The sequence below is a fragment of the Ischnura elegans genome, chromosome 10, assembly GCF_921293095.1.
Source record: "Ischnura elegans chromosome 10, ioIscEleg1.1, whole genome shotgun sequence".
NCBI lineage: Eukaryota > Metazoa > Arthropoda > Insecta > Odonata > Coenagrionidae > Ischnura > Ischnura elegans.
The window spans coordinates 17,958,820-17,973,792 of NC_060255.1; the positions used below are offsets into that span (position 1 = coordinate 17,958,820).

Sequence of the window (14,973 nt, forward strand, 5' to 3'; positions counted from 1 at the left end):
AAACCTTCGGTGGGATACAAAACAATTCAATCTGCAACATCATGAGACATACCATCATGACATCGGATGAAGTGTTCAGAAACGAGTAAAGAAACCAGGGAGATTTCGGAGAGCTTTTGGATCACTCCAGGGGAAGTGTATGGAAAGCGTCGCGCGAGCGTCCTGGGAGCGTTTCAACTCGGGAGTGACGAGGAAGCGTCAGCGAAGCCGAAGTGTCGAGAGACGTGGAGTGTTCGGGAAGTGGAGGAAGAGTTATCGGGTTTCCAGCAGGGTCCAAGGGGTTTCAGCACCGACGTTTCGTTGGCGAAGTCTGTCATCGTCTTCAGGGTGAATCTTTTATTTACTTTCTTTTTTTTTCAATTTTTTCGAAAATTTCACCCTGAAGACTATGGCAGACTTCACCCACGAAAAGTCGGTGCTGAAAAACCCTTGGACCCGGCTGGAAAGCCGAGATGTCTTCCTCCAGTCTATTCGCCGGGATAACCTTAGATCCTTCATTGTTCGAGAAGTACTTGGGAAGCTTTTCAACCGGGAAGTTACGAGGGAGCGTTCGGCAAGCGAGGGGTCGATAGTCAGGTATTGTTCAGGAAGTGTTCGGGAAGCTGCCGGGAAGCGTCCATATACCGTTAAACGCTTCCTGAACACTCCTGCAAAACTTCCAGCACACTTTCCCGAACGCTTCCGTTTCGTCTGGGATGTGTCAGGCTTGTAGAATTTCCCGATGTGTCGAGTTATAGTGAGTCGAGTTTTCGGGATTCTGGTTTTGATCAAACGACTCCTCTAAAAGGCTTTTTAAAAACTTTAAAACTCACTATTTTTCATCTAAAGTTATAGTGAGTCGAGTTTTCGGGATTCTGGTTTTGATCAAACGACTCCTCTAAAAGGCTTTTTAAAAACTTTAATACTCACTATTTTTCATCTAAAATAATAAAAAAAATTCTCAGCGCATAACCCCCGAATTGCCTCCCCTTCCAATATTATTTATATGTCGGCCTCCCTGTTTCCATTAGTAGTTGTGTGTCCGCTTATTGAGTATTTTAAGCCCCCAAAATATGGATACTCATACATACGAGTAATTCATAATTGGGTAAACATATTCACCTCAACAAGACCGACTAAGTTAGTAATGAAAAGTCCCATGAAGAGTAGGAGAAAAGAGAAGCCTCATGAAAACCTTGATAAGAAGACAGAACGACTTTAAAGGTCCAATCTTGAGACATGATGGCCAGATTATACAAGCATTGAGGGAAATGTAGAGGGCAAGAACGGAAAGAAGGCCTTCAACAAAATATATGGAACGGGTAAAGAAGGATGTGAAAAAGAAGAAATACACAGGTGTGAAAATATTAGCTGATAAGAGAATCAAGTGTAGACCTATTATTACTACCATTATTAGTGATGTTGAACAATGATGATAATGTGATGCATCGGCACACGTCAAAAATAATGGATACACTAATATATAAAGATTTTTCTGAAAATTATTGCAATACGAAAATTGTCTGTGCCCAACTAAATGATTGCAAAAAATAATACTTTCGAAATTAGTAAGTAAAAGCAATTATTTATGACTAAAAAAAGTACAACATCCAAATATAGCTCGCAGATATCCACCTTTCATGATACGATTTCAAGAATTATTTTTTTCAAATGATGCTTTGCTTATTCAAATTTACAACATGTGGTGTCTATTTTGGAGGTAAAAAATGCTCAGAGTAAGAATTGAATTTTATGCACAGTGTTTCTCCATAAAATATTCAGAGAAAATTGATAAAAATTTTTTCGCATGATATGGATGGATAACCTGACAAAAGTTGGGAATATAATTTGGGAGGGATAAGTATCTAATAAAACAAACATTTTGCATCCATTTCATGAAAGGAGTGGTTTAAAATTAATAGTAGCTAAAAAAATAAATAAATGGTCAAGTGACTTTTCTTTCCTGGAACAAGATTGGACATATATTTATTGGCATGGATAGGAAAATAATGTCCAAGTGATTCAGGTCGAACCATTTCAATTTGTTAGAAATGAGAGGAAAATTTCATATTTAAAAAATCATAACTAGCCAAGAATACAATGGATGGAGTCAAAATCAATCTAAAAAATTATATGAACAGCAACGGCTCCAGGATAGGGGAGAAACTGGGGGAAACTGGCAGGCTGGGATACTTGGGGGATAACTTCTCAGTAGTAGTACAAAATTGCCATTTTATTTAGTGGAAATTGGATACCGCAGGGGGATTTGTAGTCTCCCCTAACCTCTTCCTGGATTCACTTCTGCAGGTGACCAATTTTGTTTCCTCAATAGTATTAGATTCTCAATGGAGCCATCTGGGCCACATATTATCGTTCCCCTCCTAAATTTTGATGACGGAGTAAAGCATATAGAAAACAGGAAGCTAGATATTATAGCCTTATTAAGGCAGCTTTCAAAATTTTTGTGGGTAAATTATAAGAAATTATGACCATTAAACACATGGGCAATATGGAGTGATTGGAGGCCTTCCCTTGGTTAATTTTCGGAAGTAGCATCACCGGAATAGATTTTGATGCTATACTGGATCTTAATCACAATATGATTGTTGTTTAAAAAATAGCAATTTGGTAAGAAACAACACTGTGAAAAGTAAGAAACTTTTTTACAGCTTATATAATTTAATAATTTATTACGGTCCTCATATGTTTTAGTGAATTTGTTCCTTGATATGGCAAGGAAGTCTAAAAAAATCTCTAAAATGATCCTTTCAAATAACCCTTTCAAAAAGCATCAGGTTCAATTCTTATACTTTTATCTTCTGACACCATAGGCGGATCAAGAGGTGATCACGGGGGCTCGTACCCCCCCCTACCCTGTTTGGTACTACGAGGTAACATTGTCTGCCTCCCCCCCCCCCAAGAACGAAATCCTGGATACGACCTTGCTTGTGCCCCCCAGAAAGAAATCATGGATCCGCCCCTGCTGATGATAGACACAGATATCCATTCAAATGGTCAGCAAGTCCCAAGCATGATGGGAAAATCTTTGACATCCATTAAAGGTGCGTCTTATCTTAAGTCTCTGTACTGAATCCTCACAATAGCAGGACGATGGTGTGGAAGATGGGTCTTTGTTGCATCCCCATCCTCCCACCACCTGCAACAAGCAGAGTCCGAGATTTGTAAGAGAGGCAGATGTCCCATTATGAGATATTGAACAATAAGTAGGCCTGCAAATGTACAAATTTCAATATTTTTGCAGTCCTGGACATGGTCCCCTCATACCAGGCGATTGTCGCAAGACCAGTTTATCATAAAAGAGCCTTGAGTATTGGGCGAGGCCAAAATTCTGATCACGACCATTCCTTTTAAGGGTGCAACTGGCACCAATCACTACTAGTGGTTCCGCGTTAGCCATTTCATCACCTAATGATAAACAAACTTGCCCAGGTACCTAAAAATTTTCTAGTTTGCATTGACTACCTAAATGGTTGAGTGCCAAGAGACATTATTTTTTTTCTATGCAGGTTAAAATAAAGTTGACTATAAAAAAGGTGATTTTTCCTACTTACGGTTACAATGTAGCACTTGGACTTCCGCACAGCGCGGTAGTACCTAATCCTGTTCGGATGTGGCTTTTTAACGATGCGTAATCTGAAACTCATCTGTCAGCATGTCAGCAATATGCGTACACACCTGATCCTCAACACCAAAATGATAGATGACTCTTAGCAGTTCCTCACCAGTAAAGGTTGGAAAATTCATTTTTCGCAGACTCATTTGAATGAATCTCGCGGTAAACATTTTCACCTATTGATGTCAAGTCAATTACGGAATAACAGACAAATCTGCCAAGTCGAAGAGTAATTAATGAACTTGTACCATGAACTAAAGAACCAACATATGCGCTCGAATTACAAAAAAAAACTTAATTCACGTCACAGAATGTCCATACTTTTCCCTGCAGTGAACGGCGAGAAATAACTTCCAACCGAATCGCTTCATACTAATGTAGCACAAAGTCGATCGTATCCATAGATTGATAACAAGTAGTTCAATATGTTGAGCGTTTAGTTACCACCTTCCCACTATATTCAAACCAAAAGATACAATTTTGCTCATCATAATTTCAGCACGCCAATACCACCTGACATAGCCTCTAGCAAGTGAAGTTAAAAGGGGATATGTGGTAACAATCGACATTTAAAAATTCGATAGCTGAGTCTCCCGTGCTAATGTTCAGACAGAACCACCTGTTGGCTGATACACAGCAGTATGGATTGATGTATATTATTACATTCCATCATCACATTCTGAAAATGAATATAAGAGTTCGGGTTTCGTAACTTATTTCATCCATATTGAGGGCAGATGCCTTAATTACCTCACCCTGCCAACGGTGTTGAAGTTGTCACCTTAAAATCGCCATTATTGAAATGCATATTGGGTATAGTCTCTAAGGCCACTGCTGCAAAACCCGTCTTTCCCTTCAGAATATATATAATTAAAATATACAGCATTTACCTCGTAATGAACTGCATGAAAATAATGTTGAAAATCCCAAGTGGAAGTTAATATGGTAGTAACGTGTATCTAATGACATAGTCTCCCATCGGTGGGAATATGCAACATCGGAATTTCACAGCAGAGTTGGCACTCAACTGTGCGGCGATCATTGAATACTCAACAAGCTGTTATAATGGATCTTGTCTGAATACATATTCTTCCTCTCCCCGAAAAACGATTGCTTAATTTTTTTTAATACTTATGTATTCTCACAGAAACATGAATAATTATCACTACGTCTACCAAAAGAGCTCAGAGGCCTATCCGAAAAGAGAGAGTGGGGTGAATTAATGTGTTGCATTTATCAGCGTCGATTTAATCGATCGGTCTTCACCACTTCCATTCTCCTTTCCTTGCATTTGCCTCCCTATTTTATGTGACCATATCACAGCGATTACCTTCGTGAAGTGTAGCTAATCTAGCTTCTAAAAAAAATGGAATCTGGAGGGCAAGTCGGTAACTTGGGGCGCCTCGTTTGGGAGAGAGAGTTGTCGCCCAAAATTGTCTCCCGACCCAAGTCCGTAACTCGGTAGAGAGAACTGTTTCTCCCGTTCGGATGGGAGAAAACTCGCTCCGATGAGTAGTATGAAAAATTTCTAAGGCGAATCTGATATTGGAGCTTGATTTATCGAAAAATTAACCGTGTGCAATTTAAAAATGTTTTTAATTTTATGTCAAACTCATCCATGCAAATATTTTCTAAATTGAATGCATAATAACCTCATTATGACTTACTAAAGTCGGGACTACTTTTTTGACCGCGCGCAGTGATTCCTCGCTTGCAAGCGGCTGCAAGGCTAAATCCAAGTGCCGGTAAATTTTGCTTGTCACCATGTAAATTCTTCATTTCGTATCAATTACAACCTCATCAAAGTTGAAAATTAAGAGTATATTTCTTATGTGAATACAGCTTTTGCTCGCTGCTTGCAGATTTGTGCAAACATCTTTTGTGCCAAAATTGTGTTAATGTCAATGTGACAACTCCCGTAAATCTTCTGCTGATAATCACTGTGCCAGTGGTTGCAATGTACAAAAATATCGGCTAAGAGTTGTAATTATCAGTGCTCCATCGTGATTGAATTGTAAGCAGTGTTATTACCATATCGATTAATGTCTGACAGCAATGTAAACATTGTCAGTGGCGTGTTCACCTCCGTTGTTCATCGTATAGGTACATTGACATTTCACGATCAAGCTATCAAGATCAAAGCTGTGTGTGAAGTTTCTTTTTCTAGTATATTAACGAATAATAGTCAGAAAAGTCACCTGTGCCTCTTTCGTGGGCTAATTTCTGGCTTTAAATCAGTGAATTAATAGTTGTTTTTATCATAACGAGCCTAGTGATTGTAAGTTGTGCGTGATGAATAAAAGAGTGGAAGTGATATCCAGTTTTTTATATTTTATTTGCTTATGTCTCACTTTATATTTACGGTGTGTGCTAGTACTTAGTTTGTGGATATTCATTTATTATTGAAGTACATTTATAGCTTCTGTATGTGTTGACAGCGGAACCGATTCGCGATCTCATGTTGTGTGCACACGGTTTTGCTGAGCAGTCGTATTCGTGAAACCAATGAAATGGTGAAACTCTATTACATTGTCGTGGAATAAGTTCTTTTAACAATAAGGGCATGTCTTGTGTTTCATTAACTATCTGTTGCTTTTCATAGGTAACTGTTTAGAAGTTATTTTCCATTATTTAAAGTGCTTTTCTTGCGCTCTCTGAATTAGCATTAGCTTTCTAAACCCCGCTACTTACACGAAAAGAATTCAGAGCTACAGTAAATTGTTATTTCATAGGATTGCGGTGTTTTTGTCTGCTATTGAGGGTGATGGATTTTCAGCAGGAAGAGAATCGGACCATCGAAGGACGGATAGGACAACCTTCTCCGCTAATGCGGCCGGAAATCTTCCTCCCTCGCCTCAAACGGTTTATTAATATCCCGCAACAATTTCCCATTGGTGTTAATTGCCCCACTTCTCTTAAATGCACCTCATATACGAGCAATAATATTCTATGGTTTGAAAGAAAACGCGCCATATTGAGATAATACAACAAAACACTGTCGAGATACGCACTTTCTCCATGGGAGAAAGAGATACGTCGGGCTCTTGAGGGGGACGTAACTGAAGCGCCCGTCTGGGGCGCCAAAGGCGCTTGAGGGGGCTTACGGACTTGCGTCGGGAGACTAGTACTCTCCCAGGCGACAAATAGTCTCCTTTCTCCGGCGGGGCGCCCTAGAGACTTGGGGCGGGCGACAACTCTCGCGCAGGCGCTTCACAAATTTCCTTTCTCCCATTTTCGGGAGAGAACAGTTACAGACTTGCCCTCCAGGGGACATAGTAATTTAGCACAACTGCCTTATCATCATATACAGACACTATTTGTAATAAATGACATCTATATCAGTTACTGCTGATTTAAAATTAAAGATCATACCGGCTGGGACAATTTGCCACTAATACCACCGTCTAATTTGTATACAAATTGGTAGACAGAATTCCGTTTCCCCACCCTTTCGACACCTGTAATGACACCACCTTGTCTGGTATAACCGGATCGGTTCACATTGTTTTTTTTATTAATAGAAATAGTATTATTATTTAACTTGACTATGAAACTTGACTATTGAATTTTCTCCGAGAAATACTCTCCCTAAATACATTATCAAGAAAACCAAGTACTGCATAGTAATGTTAAGAACCATTTATGCTGTAAAAAATGTTTCCTTTACTGCTGGGTATTTGCGTAACTTCCATAAAAATAGAAGAAATAAATATTTCTCACTCATTAAAACAACTCAACTTACTGAAAAATTATATTTTCCACCAAAGTCATCAATATACTCAATATAATCGCATAAACAAATAAATGAATTCATCGAAAAACAAATGAGATAGGGTTTTAAGAATGGAATTTGCATTGCAGATCAATTTTTTAAAGATACCGAGACTGGACAAAATGTACAGGATTGAAGGAAAGGCTTTAACAAAAAATAAATGGAAAAAGCACAGTACTTCAATTCTTTAATCATTAAAGTTGATTCTGTACATAACAAAAAGTATATTCCTATGATATAGCACACAGGAAGAATTAGAAATATACTCCGCAATCAACTAAAAATCAAGTTTTATTGTTAATAAATTTATGGATTTGATGTGATTACTTGAAATGTCACATTATTTTAAACGTATGATCACATGTATATCATTATCAACGCACATCATAGAAGAAAGTGTTTGAGAGCAGTGAAAATAAATGTATCTCTGAAACCTCCATTGGCATAATATTCCATTGGTAGTGAAAAATAAATATAGAAGATACATTTACAATTATTTTAATTCTTAAAAAATGTTTCCTTTCTTAAAAAAAAGAAGTATCACTCATTCACCATGTGATAGTTAAGAGAAAATATTTTATTTAATCAAATTTAATTCCCAAAAAAGGCGAATACATAAAAACCGCAGAATATAATTTAAAACCACACCATTATTGAATCAGTAAGATTATCATAAAACATTTCAAACAAAAGACCAAAGGATACACTGGGGAAGACAACATAAACAGAAAAAATTACAAGAGAATAAAATTGGGTAAATCCATCACTCCTCCAAACCTATCCAGCAAATTATTTAGAACATTCACAAAATGTGAGAGGACACTAGGATACCACACTGCTTTAGCCAGAGGAAAGTCACAATTCAATCAGGTCTTTTATTTCATCATTCATTAACATCACCAATTAACTTTCATGGACTTTCCTCTGTTACTCCCCCTCCCCACGTAGAGGGAGCAGGTTGGATTTGAGGGGGAGGGAGGGTGGGGAAGGATTTTTAGTTAAGGAAGGGAAGTTAGTGTTAGCATTACTACTAACACTACTATTATTACTACTACTACTACTACACTCACTCACTCATACCAAGCACACATTCACACACCTACGATCCAGCCCATTATAATCTAACAACCCATCCATCGCAGCAGCCCCACGAGGTCGAAAACGATACGGACCTAAGTTCCTGATCCTAACTAAGATACCTAAGTACTACGTCAGTACTATCTAATTTCCTGCGCATAAAGCAACGCATGTCGAAGACGATTTCCTACTCTCCTGCCTACATCCCCCTTAACGCTGAAAAAAAAACAACACATTACAATAAATAAATTACAATAAAGTACACAGCAATAAAAAAGCACACACAAATAGTCCAAGTACACCGATGAAAGCAACACGACTCCAGGCCCTTTTCTTCAATTTCTTCAATCTTCGTCTCAAGTGACACAGTTTGATGCACCGCTTTTCCAGGACAACGCAGCATAATGCAGAATCACCTGTTCAAATAAGAAGCATCACATGTACTAACGATGCAAATAACTACCAAATCGCATTTTTCCCCTACCTGTTGAAAATTAAATTTGAAATAAGACCTAAAGAAAGACAGGCTTAATAAGAACTGGATCCCAAGTAGCATAATCTTATGTAAAAATTATTTTTAAATTGCGAGAACATTTTAAAATGACTTTAACATAATTTTGAAAACATATTACCTTTCTCTGTTTCAACGTTACAAATCTTTTTTTCATCTTTTCAAAATGATTTTAACATAAGTTTAAAATATGTCCTACTCTTGTATGAGCTATGAAATATAGTTTTTAAAATAGTTTTTAAATATGTTGTAACTAATTCAGCCTCTTTTTAAAATGATTAATTGCAACATGTTATGTTAATATGAATTAAGTAAACAGGTTTGAAATTACAAACTGTGCCAGAAACAGTAAAAAAAATTTTCCCACCAAACAATTATCCTAGTGTCAACATGCGTGAATATTTCAAAGGAAGCAGTACAAGCATCGTGAGAATTACAGAATCTCCTTATATCTGCGTGCTTTCAGGGAATGCCCACCATCACCATGGACGCTAAGAGAACTTCGAAATCAGATGTCTGTGTTTGGATTAGAAAGCGATTATGTTTATAGAAAGTATACACTCAGGCCTTATCCGTTTTTAGTATGCAATGAAGCACATATAGAGTGTTTTCAGGCGTTCCTTGATTGCATTCTCGGATCATGCAATATCCATTTTTTTATGATATGCCTTCATTTTGGGATTATTTTCCTGTGAATTCATAATTTTAAAATTCTAGAAATATTATGGAAAACTGCCAAAAAATACCGTTTTGTGGATTTCAAGACGGCGAAATTCAAACTCACTTTTGAAAAAAAGGATTCATTTTTGGTAGAAAGAGTCTCCAAAATCATCCGTATTACTTGTCAGTCACCCACATTCACCTCCAAGGAATGAGAATTCTTATACTGGTTTATTTCATCACACTGGTATGACTAAGATTATATGTACCAAAGAAAATTTATATGAGCGTTTTAAAATGATTTCAAAATAATGACCTTATTATTTCAAAATTATGTTAGAATGATTAGAAAATAATAATCAAATTATTTCAAAATTACTTTAAAATTTGTGTAAAATTATTTTAAAACAATTTCAAAATTATGTTCACATAATTATTTTTCTGTGAAATTAAAAAATGAACATTTTTGGCAAAAATAAGCCATTACTTCCTGCATATCCAAGAATATACTATCAACAAAATGAGATCAAATGATACAAGACTTAAAAAGAGCAATGCCTAATACATTATTTTAAAATTATTTTAAAATCTTGAAAAAATCATGAATTTAGCCATCTTATGATATTTTGATTTTAAAATCATTTGAAATAATTTTAAAATCATTTTTCAATATTCTTTAGCTACTTGAGATGAGGCTTTTCAAATAAATTCCTATACAAATTCATGCAAAAGGACATATTTAGGGTGAATGTAATAAAAACATTCCTAATTTAAGTAAAAATACTTTGCGACTGTAATAAGTTCTAGCAAAGCCAAAACGGCATAAATTATCACATTGATTTCTTTAGAAAGATACACATTCATAATCTTGCAGTAACTATGTGTAGTAGTGTAGCACTGACATTCCGTTTACGGTTACATGACCATAATGTTCCATTAATGGGTTTGTTATCTAGAGAATCATTTAATTTATTTTCTAGTAATTAATTAAACTATTTTCACATTCATGGCATACTAAAATATTGATTCCAACAAATTATTACCAAATTAAGAGCATATATAAATAGTAGGTGCATTTCTTAGGTCAAAGGAAAGTAGTGAGAGCATGAACTTAATTGTTAAGTCTGAAGAGATGAAAAAATAGCACCCTAAAATCTAAATGAAGGATTACAATGAATACAATCAAGCTATTCAGAAATAACAATGAAAACTCTTCCCTCATGATCCATTTTCGAAAAAAAACTATCTCATCAAAAAATTTGCTACTAGGGGAAGACATGTCTCATGGTTAGAAGACGAACTTTTCTATGTGATAACACAAAAAAGAATAATTTACTGTTATTGGATCGTAAATCTTGATATCGAATCGGAAAGGCAACAATCAAAGAAGCAAGTAATCAAAAAGCAATTATTTTTACTAGCATAAGTCAAAATTACATGTTGTAAATAATTGGCTCTCTTAGTTCATGAAAAGGATAATATTTTTGATTTTCAAGAGAAGGGTCACAACACATGTATTAGTTTTTTAAAGGAAAGAAATTAAATCCATTCTTACCATTAAGTGATTGCATCCAATCCGTTCAAATGTCTCCATAATCCAGAGCAATTCTGTCTTCTCCCAAATTGATATTCAATTCTGGGAATGAGTCTTAGCTAGAAAGAGAAAAATTTCGAATGTTAACTGAAATTCAGAATTGAAAACCAGAAAATACTGAAAAAAATTAAGTACTTTAATATCAAATGTGGCAGTTGTTTAAAAAATGATTCTAACCATAAGCAAGAGAATAAGTAAGGCAATTAAGGGCAAGTTAAGATAAATCGTAAAATAAAAATAAGTTCACAGAGTAATTGTATATACTGAAAGTAATGGGCACTCACTGCCCATTGAACTGAAATTGTGGACAAAATATTTCTAATATCGTTCTATGAAATTTAAAATTTTACTCCGGAATTAATTCAAAGCTGGAAATATAAAATATGAAAAAAATGAAACAATGTTAGTCCAAAAAAAAAGATTGTCAAAAAAATTCTCATTTTCTCAGTTGATTTTATAATATAAATAGCTATTTTAATTTCAAAGTGAGATCTCGAATGTATGAAATCGAATGGAGGCGGAATGTAATCTTACTGTAATGGGATGGCGCCATGTTCTTCGCGAAATAGGTAAGCATACTGCATGTCCCGTTCTGCAGCTGTCTTCTGCTCTTCAAAACCTGTGGAGAGGTCGGATTAGTAGCACATACAAAAAATAAAAAAACCCTTGCACTCCTAGCCTTACGTTACGCAATTTTCTTTGGCCCTAATGGCCCAAATCAAAGCTAACACTCGCACTGTCCTAGTGATGCGGTCCTCTTCATCCGTCGTCTTCTTTCTTCTAATCATCAAATGAAGAGATGACTTCGCTGTCCTCTTCTGCTCTTCAAAACCTGTGGAGAGGTCGGATTAGTAGCACACACAGGAAATAAAAAAACCCTTGCACTCCTATCCTTACGTTACGCAATTTTCTTTGGCCCTAATGGCCCAAATCAAAGCTAACACTCGCACTGTCCTAGTGATGCGGTTCTCTTCATCCGTCGTCTTCTTTCTTCTAATCTTCAAATGAAGAGATGACTTCGCTGTCCTCTTCTGCTCTTCAAAACCTGGGGAGAGGAGGATTAGTAGCACACACAAGAAATAAAATAACCCTTGCACTCCTATCCTTACGTTACGCAATTTTCTTTGGCCCTAATGGCCCAAATCAAAGCTAACACTCGCACTGTCCTAGTGATGCGGTCCTCTTCAAACGTTGTCTTCTTTCTTCTAATCTTCAAGTGAAGAGATGACTTCGCTGTCCACTTCCCCTCTTCAAAACCTGGGGAGAGGTAGGATTAGTAGCACACACAAGAAATAAAATAACACTCGCACTAAAAATCCCCAAAGCCTAGTATACACTCCACGACAACATACAGGGGGTACCTTTGCACTCAATCCAAGTGAGAGTCCCATTCCTGTACGCTGCAATGGATTAGCGTGAATACCAAACCTTGGTTCAAAAGGCTAAAAATAACGCACGCATGTTAATCGCCTATCCTTACGTTACGCAAATCAGTCGGCCCGAATGGCCCAAATCAAAGCTAACACACGCATTCGCACGCGCACACACGCACTTCAACCGTTGTCTTCTGTCTTCTTTTCTTCAAATCCAGCGATGCATCCAATCTGTGGAGAGGTAGCATTAGTAGCACATACAAAAATATACATAACACTGCCCTCCCCAAAACAAAAAAATACCATCACACACACACGCACACACACACCCCTACCTAAGTTTTCTTTTTGAGATCTCATAATCTAAATAAACCATTCTAAAGGTTTATAAGGCCTTTTATTTCAGTATTCATTTGGGGACTTTGGGATTTCTTTAGCGCTTATTTCATATTCATTTTCTCTACCTTGTTCTTGGCCAATGATCTTTGTGAATGTTTTTATTCACTTGAATTTTAATACCATTCATCATAACCTCTCGTTAGTTGCAACCATATAACCATGTATTCATTCTTTACTCTCAGAGTCAATTTCGACGCTTTGCTTAATGTTCCTTCATGTACCATGATGATCCTTGATTCGTACCATGTGTCATTTGTGTGTAAACGGGAATGCATGAGTTAAAGACGCATCGACGTAAACCCAGAGAATCGCATAAAAATATCCGTCATCAGCCTAAAATTCCTAGAGATGAAGAGCCTATCACCAAATCTAATCCCCTTCCCGCATTGAAGACTTATTTCTTCTCTTCTTTCCTCTGTAGCCGAAGAATTGAACTTCTCCATTTCTCCATTTGGTGATTCCACTTTTCCTTGCTTTGAAGATATTTTTTCCAAACTCTCTGATTCTGCAAAGAAGAGAGAAGAGATTCCAAGTTACTTCACTGAGTAAATGTCAATAATTGTGGAGATAATAACATGAGCAAGGTGGAAATTAAATAAAAGCCAATTCATAGGAAAAAATCATAGGGAAAAGATTTATAATAGCACTACGTTCTTTTAATATTCCCATGCATTGATCTCTTTTCTGACTAACTACAGCTAACTCAATTTCATGTGACTCAGAGATCCAGAATTTTTTTAAACATTGAGTAGTCAATCACACATCCAAAATTAGCAAATAAAAAATCCCACCATATTCAATATTTGCTTATCCAATGGAAATAAAATGTTAAAAAATTTCAATCCGCTGATAGAAAAATAATAAGTCGTACTTCAAGGTTTAAAACCAAAGGAAGTTCTCTAGTTTCATTTATTAATTCATCCTTAATTTATTAATTTATCCATTCACCATGTCAAATATATAACCAACGCCTTAGGCTTTGAAGTCATATGTTGCGAATATGAAGTTTAAAAATACGCATAAAATTACATGTTACTAGCTTTATAAAAGCGATATATACACTAAATATTAATAAATATCGAGCTGCTGCCTTAATTTCAAACTTGCGAAATTAATATCGATAACTTAGTTTTCTTCTTGAGATCTCGATCTTAATGGACCATTCTAAATGTTTGTAAGGCCCTTTACTTCAATGTACACATTTGGAGACTTAGGAATTACTTAAGCGGAATCATTTTCTCAACCTTGTTCTTGGCCAATTATATCTGTTAATTTTTGCTTGCAATATGAAATTACCTTTCGGAAAAACAGGCGATAAAAATAGCTAATGCAAAAGAGATAAAGTGCAAAGATAATGCAATAACCATAAAGAAGAGTTACACCAAAACCGCGTTGAATTTTCGTTGGACAACTTCAATTCAGAATATTCTACATTTAGCTCATTTTGTGGGACCTGAATGAATATCCATTTCCTAAAGCGTACGAATTTAGGCATTATTGTGACGTGAAATACTAATAAAATTATCCACAACTATCAAAATATCAACTCAGTTATTTGGGAAGTAGAATAACTAGCGATGGAAGATTCAAGAAAGGAATTATTACTATCAGCAAAATAGCCCAGGCGAAGGAAAGAACTACTTACGGCGGGAAATTTAAACATACACGCAAAGAAACAATTCATTATAACTTATATTTGGAGTAGCTTCTCTACGGAAGTGAGGGATGAAAAGTGACAGTTGCGGAGAAATGAATGCTGGGGGCCTTCAAAATGTGGTGCTATAGAAGAATGATGAGTATCAAATAGGTCGATTGCGCTATTAATGAGGAAGTCCTGAGAAGAAAAGGAGAGAAGCCTCATGAAAACCTTCGCAAGAAGACTCGAGACAACCTCATAGGCCATATCTTGAGACATAATGGCCTGAAGAAGACAATCGTTGAGGCACATGTAGATAACAATAAAGGAAAAGGAAG

At 36.3% G+C, this 14,973-nt stretch overlaps 1 long non-coding RNA gene across 1 annotated transcript; it reads right to left on the bottom strand.

Moving 5' to 3' along the window:
* Positions 1-8,382: 8,382 nt before the first annotated feature.
* LOC124167306 lies at positions 8,383-11,816 on the bottom strand. Its single transcript, XR_006866655.1, has 3 exons — positions 11,762-11,816; positions 11,189-11,286; positions 8,383-8,878 (listed from the first exon to the last, which is right to left on the bottom strand). It is a non-coding gene; the product is annotated as an uncharacterized LOC124167306 (long non-coding RNA).
* Positions 11,817-14,973: the final 3,157 nt, after the last annotated feature.